This window comes from Lepus europaeus, chromosome 16, assembly GCF_033115175.1.
Source record: "Lepus europaeus isolate LE1 chromosome 16, mLepTim1.pri, whole genome shotgun sequence".
NCBI lineage: Eukaryota > Metazoa > Chordata > Mammalia > Lagomorpha > Leporidae > Lepus > Lepus europaeus.
Window position 1 is genome coordinate 77,860,072 of NC_084842.1, and position 6,807 is coordinate 77,866,878.

Sequence of the window (6,807 nt, forward strand, 5' to 3'; positions counted from 1 at the left end):
GGAGCAGAAACCATAACTGCTTTGTTTCTCAGGCCCTTCCTAGGAGACCACAACAGCACCTGTTGCATGGTGAGTACGCAGTCAATACCGGCTGAATGAAAAGACAGACACAGTTATTTGCCAGAGCAAAAGCAGCCTGGACACCACCTCAGATGCCATTATCAATCATGCGTTTGTAATGATGTTTGCTTCACAAATGCAGTAAGTCCTTAAAGGACAAGTCCTCAGATATTAAGAGGAAACAAAGAAAAGATGTAAACCATATTTGTGAGGAAATTATGAATGTTACCTCCACAAATATGAACATCAGAACCTATACCACAGGCCTCCTCAGTTCTTATGTGAATCCAAGCTTCCCATTAATGCAGGTACATTAGTCCTTGTAGAGAGTCACCTTGGACCTACCAGCAAATGACTTATAAGCAATCTTTCAGGAACTGGCTGTTCATTTAAAGTAAAAGAGCATCTATAACAGGGCTTTAGCCATGAAAATAATGTTATATATTTAACAAAAATAATAGCATTTAATGAATTTTTTCCATGTGCCAGGCAAGGTTTCAAGTTATCATTCTCCACTAATTCACTTATAGATAAAATATTTATGAGGTTTCACTCTATCCCTAATTTACAGATCAGAAAATTGAGGCAGGGAAAAGTTAAGCAGCTTTTTAAAAGTTATATGACCTCAAAGTGTTAGTGAAAATGCTCTGTATGATACTATAATGATGGATATATATAATTCTATATTTGACCAAACTCTTCAAATATGAAACACCAAGAGTGAACTCTGACATACACTATGGATTTTGGGTAATAAGGCTTCTCAATTGTGACAAATATAACATTTTAGTGGGGGAGGTTCATAATGGGAAAGCTGTGCTTATGGAGGAGGAACAGAGAGTATGTGAGAAATCTCATTATAGCTAAAACTGCTCTAAAGAGATGAAGTTAATAGAAAATAGCCAGAGCCATAAGGCAAAAAAAAAAAAAAAAAGAAAAGAAAAAAAGAAATCAAAGTGATACTAATTGGAAAGGAGGAAATCAAACTATCCCTTTTGCAGATGACATGATTCTATACATAGGGGATCCAAAAGACTCCGTTAAGAGACTATTAAAACTCATAAAAGAGTTTGGTAAAGTAGCAGGATATAATATTAATACACAAAAAACAACAGCCTTTGTATACACAGACAATGCCATGGCTGAGAAAGAACCTCTAATATCAATCCCATTCACAATAATTACAAAAAAATTAAATACCTTGTAATAAATTTAACCAAGGATGTAAAAGACCTCTATTATGAAAATTACAAAATATTAAAGAAATAGAAGAGACAAAAAAGGAAAAATCTTCCATGAGTTGGAAGAATCAGTATCTTCAAAATTTCCATACTTATAAAAGCAATTTACAGATTAAATGTGATCCCAATCAACATGCCAACGACATTCTTCTCAGATCTAGAAAAAAAATGCTAAAATTCATATGGAAGTACAAGGATCTTGAATACCAAAAGCAATCTTAAACAACAAAAACAAAGCCAGATGTGTCACAATACCAGATTCCATGACATACTACAGGGCAGTTATAATCAAGAGAGCCAGGTATTGGGTAAAAAACAGACTTGTAGACCAATGGAACAGGATAGAAACTCCAGAAATTAATCCACACATCTACAACCAACTTATCTTTGTCTAAGGAGCTAAAATCAATCCCTGGAGAAAGAACAATCTCTTCAACAAGTGGTAGTGGGAAAATTGGATCTCTGCATGCAGAAGTACGCTTTGTATTTACAGTCATGAACTCTTATGCTGGCAGCTTAAGACATCCTATAGTAAGCTGCTGGAGCATATACAACATTTAAAAGATTCATTTACAGATCAAGCATAGTAGCCTTTAGAGAGAACATCTTATTTTCACATTCCTGAAGGTGCAATCTTAAAAAAGTAAAATAAAAAATAAAGCAATATGCAGTTTAGGACAGCTGGCCAGGCACTTAACTTGGGGAAAGTGACTTTGAGATTTTTGAGGTAAATTAGAATTATTTTCAGCAATCACAAACATAAATCTAAAACCCATATTTTATACCACACTAATTATTCAGCTTTTAACTCTAAGTTTGTCACTCTATTGTGCCAAAATTCATACCTAAGTACTACTTCTTAGGAAATTATGAACAGAACAATTTCAGGTCTGAATTTTGGTTCCCTTTTGATACTTCTGAGTTTAGAAAGAAAATTGTTAAAGGTGCATACATTCAAGAGCCCAAATGGGTAACTATCTTTCCCTGTAATTTGACATTAAATTTGACAGAAGATTTTTAGAAAGATCACATTGCCAGTCACATAGATACTTAGAACAAAAGAACACAGCTGGGGTGATAAGCCTCAATCTAGCCTCAGGAAAATCATAGAGCAATGCTCCATCAGGAGCACAATCATAGAAGCAGTTTCTGTTTACACATGACAGCAATACTGTAAATGAGCTATCCGGAGCACAACTCTCTAGGTTTATCAGACTCAGGGCCTGGTATATGTCTCTTTCCTTCTTCTGAATTCATTTCAATGATATGTGTTTGCTTAGTAAGTGAAACTTTATATTAGAGGATGAGGGACCTCAGTAAGTATGTAGACATTAGAATACCAGAGCAGAAAGTGGCCATTTTGGAATTTGCCTTTTAGCAAAAGTTATCCAAGTCTATTTCCCATCAGAACTACCAGCATACTATGTGCAAACAGAAATGCCATGCCTCTGAATCCTCAAAATAATTCCTTGTATTTTTCATTTCTTTCTCAGTTTCAATCCAAAATTACTTTTTGTTTTTGAATAAATACATCAGGTTTCATTATCTGCTATTCACAGGTAAATTTATCAATATTCACTTTCAAACACTCCAAAGAACATTATGAAAAAAGAAAATTAAAAAAAAAAATTTCATTGGAGGCATCCTCATTCTTAAAGAAATGAGAAAATATATTGGTTTAGAGTTTCCATGTGGCTAAAAACTGGGTCTAAATACTTTATAAAGACTTCTAAACTGACCTGCCTTGGGATATTACACTTTTTCCAGCCATGGAAAAGGACTCATGCTAACTCACTTCTTGTTTCCCTACAGGACTAACAGCAAGAATTCAGCAAAGCCAGGAACTGGATTTGCTCCTGGAGTTACTGGTACAAGGAGCAGGTGTGAAAGGATTTCTCTCTTGGTGATGCTAAATGGTTCATTCAAATTTTGAAACTGTGACCTTGGTCATCAGCACCATGCTTTACTCCACTGAAAAACTTCATCTCCTATTGCTGTGGAAAATGGGGCAGAGGGTGAGGTGAAAAGATTGAGGAAAATTATATGCTTCATTAAACTACTATATGCAATGAAAATGTAATTTGCCTGTTAATATATTGTACCTGAGATTTAAGAATCATTGATCACAGCTACTAAATAACACATTACTTTTTTTTTTTTTTTTGACAGGCAGAGTGGACAGTGAGAGAGAGAGAGACAGAGAGAAAGGTCTTCCTTTTGCCGTTGGTTCACCCTCCAATGGCCACTGCGGCCGGCGCATCGCGCTGATCCGATGGCAGGAGCCAGGTGCTTCTCCTGGTCTCCCATGAGGGTGCAGGGTCCAAGGACTTTGGGCCACCTGTCTTCCAGGGCCATAGCAGAGAGCTGGCCTGGAAGAGGGGCAACCGGGATAGAATCCGGCGCCCCAACCGGGACTAGAACCCAGTGTGTCGGCGCCGCAAGACGGAGGATTAGCCTGTTGAGCCACGGCACCGGCCTTCACATTACGTTTTTATAATATTTGAACATCTATAAATGTAGAATTTTCTGGCATGACTCAAATTTGAATACAAATAGAAGTTTATTGAACATTAGGTTATAAGTAAGCTAGAAGGAACAAATTACATACATTTCATAGGTAGTAACCTACAAAAAAAGTAGAGATTAGGTAAAAATTAAGTGAAATTATTCATAATTGTTTCCAGGTTCATCTTTCTCCTGAGAGAACCTAAAAACACACCTCTGGAAAATCATCTTCATACATGTCAGAAATGGCATCTGCTATCATACAGGTATATTTCTCTCAAAGGTAGATAGATCATAGACATTTCTCAGACATTAATTTTAAATATAATTACATGTTTTGAGTCATCTATTCTACCGAAACACTGTAAAGGAATTACAAATCACTCTTAGAAAAAGGCACTTTATTGTGAGAATTGGATTTAATTTCATGAAAGTTCAGAAGACTAGAATAGACTCAAAAGTCAGTATTCACTTTTTTATTTATGAATGCAGAACAGATGCCAGTTAATAGAATATAGCTGGTAATGTTACAGACAAACCAAACATTAACATTAACTATATTCTTGGCAAACAGTAATTTATGATATTTCTCTAAAAACTAACATAGTTCCAAATTTAATAGTAAAAAGAAGAAAAATCACCAGCAGTTGCTACGTTAGAGCCCAATATTATTTTCAACAGAATTTATTGTCTACAGTTTGGTTCTGTTTCAGAGCATAAATCATTTTTCAGATGAAAAACCTGGGGTGGCAGAGGTGTGTTTGTGTGGACTGGGGGAGAACCCAGTGCAGAACAATACTGGGGAATAACAAGAGGTGCATTTCTCTGGTCAGACAACAAAGTGAGGAGGTAGTAGTTCTGAGAACTTGTCAAACAGAGAATATTGTGCTGATCTACGATGAGTTGGGGAGGTAGCACGAGCTTCTCTGTGGAGTGAAGACAGCAACAAGTATGCTTCTCCTCCAGGAAAGTCAGGACCAGGGTGTCTGTGCAGCTTGAAAGTGGCTCTTTTTTGATGACAGAACTTTGCAATAGCTTGTTACATCACCAAACAGGGCAGCCCCTTACAACCTTGAGCCCCATCATCACTGCTGTTGAGTTTTTTCATTCAGTACTGGCATGTTTCTCTTACCAGTGTATACAAGGCATCTTCGACACCCTGTCTGGTCTTGGCAGAGGTTTCAATGAATGGAATCCTGTAACTCTTGGCCAGTTCATGGGCTTGTTTTGTGTCAACTGTCCTTGTTGGCATATCAAACTTGTTTCCTACCAGCACCACAGGTACATCATCTGAGTCTTTCACTCACTTAATCTGCTCCCTGTTGAGGTTATATCTGTGAATGATTTGCTATTATTGATGGCAAACACACAGAGGAAGCCTTCGCCTGTCCTCATGTATTGGTCTCTAATGGCACTGTATTCCTCTTGTCCAGCTGTACCCAGAATGTCCAACAGGTTTCACCATCTATAACCATCTGTTTTTGGTAAGAATCCTCTATGGTAGGATCATATTCATCCACAAAGTGGTTCTGGATTAGCTGGATTGTCAGTGTGCTTTTCTCAACACCACCTGCTCCAACCACCATCAGTTTGTACTCAGTCATTTCATACCACCAAGAACCTCAAGCTCCGCTGCCTGCGCTTGGAACAAATTTAGCACTAAAACCAGGGAAAATGCTAGAGACCCCAGAACCACCATGAATAGCCCTCACCAGAGAGTGGCACGTGCCTCTTTGAAACTTTCTGTGTATTCTTCCATAAACAGTGGCTGGGGGGTGGGAAGAAAGGGTTTCTCTATACTTTCAAAGCCAAGTTATTCTTAGGTATCCAGCAGGACACAGCCCTGATCCTTCACCCTGCGAAGAGCTCTATGTGTGATGTGTAGATGTGGGTTGGTTGTTCATTATATTAGACTTAAGGAGGTTCTATTCAATGTAATGTGATCTCTATAAATGCCAACCCGAGAAGAACTGTACAGATTTTTTGTGTGAAACATTCTTTTAATGGAGGAACAAGCTACAGAAAAAACACGAACATGCCCTCACTTGAGATGCTGAGGGGTGGGAGTGATGGTGAGTTTTCCTTGTAAATTATTCACTATCTCAAACTAAGTTATTCAGAAAATTCATTTTTATAGGTTACAGTAAAACCAACAGGATCAGCAGGTGGAGCACCTAATCAAATTGCCACCTGCCACAAAGAAGCTAATACTGTATTTTCCAGCTAAAGATATTCAACTTTGTATTTCTCAGGGCTAAGGGTAGTTCTGGCTCCTAGCTTCATTATAATTCATTGCAAATGATGCATGGATTTGTAGTCATTATTTATTTACTTTGAAGTGAATCTGTGATCTGTGAACAACCCTGTTACTAGTTAATAGTAGGAGAGGATTGCTTGTTTCTGGAATGAAAGAAGGATAAGATCTAAGGATATATTATGCTTGACAGTCATAGTCTTCAAAATCTCTACCCAAAAAGTGCATGTCAATAACATTCCCAATGAGATAAGGAAAGTAAGATTATTATCAATATATGAGAGATGAAGAAATAGGAACCTTCAGATAGAACTAGTCTAGTTTTACATATGAAGTTAGTGAGAAAATTGAAGCCAGGACACAGGAATTCTAACTCTCAGCCAAGCATAATTTCCAGTGTAGGGATTCTTGAGTAGATATTCAAACATTTAGTAATTATGCAAACAAACACAAGTATGGCATTTTAGACTTTAAGGAAGTAATTTTACAATTGTCTTAACCCAGTTAAAATGGGAATATTGTGTATTATTTACAGCACTTCTTCAGAGCAAGAAACTATGTACCCAGGAAATTTTTAAGGATTTTCTTCAAGTCCTCTTCTCTCCCCTCCCTGGATTACAGGATTCAATTAACAATGCTTTGGCTTGAAAAAATCCCACTTTGATCCCATCAACTTTATATCATCATTACATACATAATTCAAAGGCATTTAAGGCATGTATTATTGTATCTCCCTTACCTCATAAA

The 6,807-nt window shown here is 37.1% G+C and overlaps 1 pseudogene; it reads right to left on the reverse strand.

The window, feature by feature from the left end:
• Nucleotides 1-4,743: 4,743 nt before the first annotated feature.
• Nucleotides 4,744-5,410, reverse strand: LOC133775237 (GTPase NRas-like; annotated as a pseudogene).
• Between the last annotated feature and the right edge of the window lie 1,397 nt (nucleotides 5,411-6,807).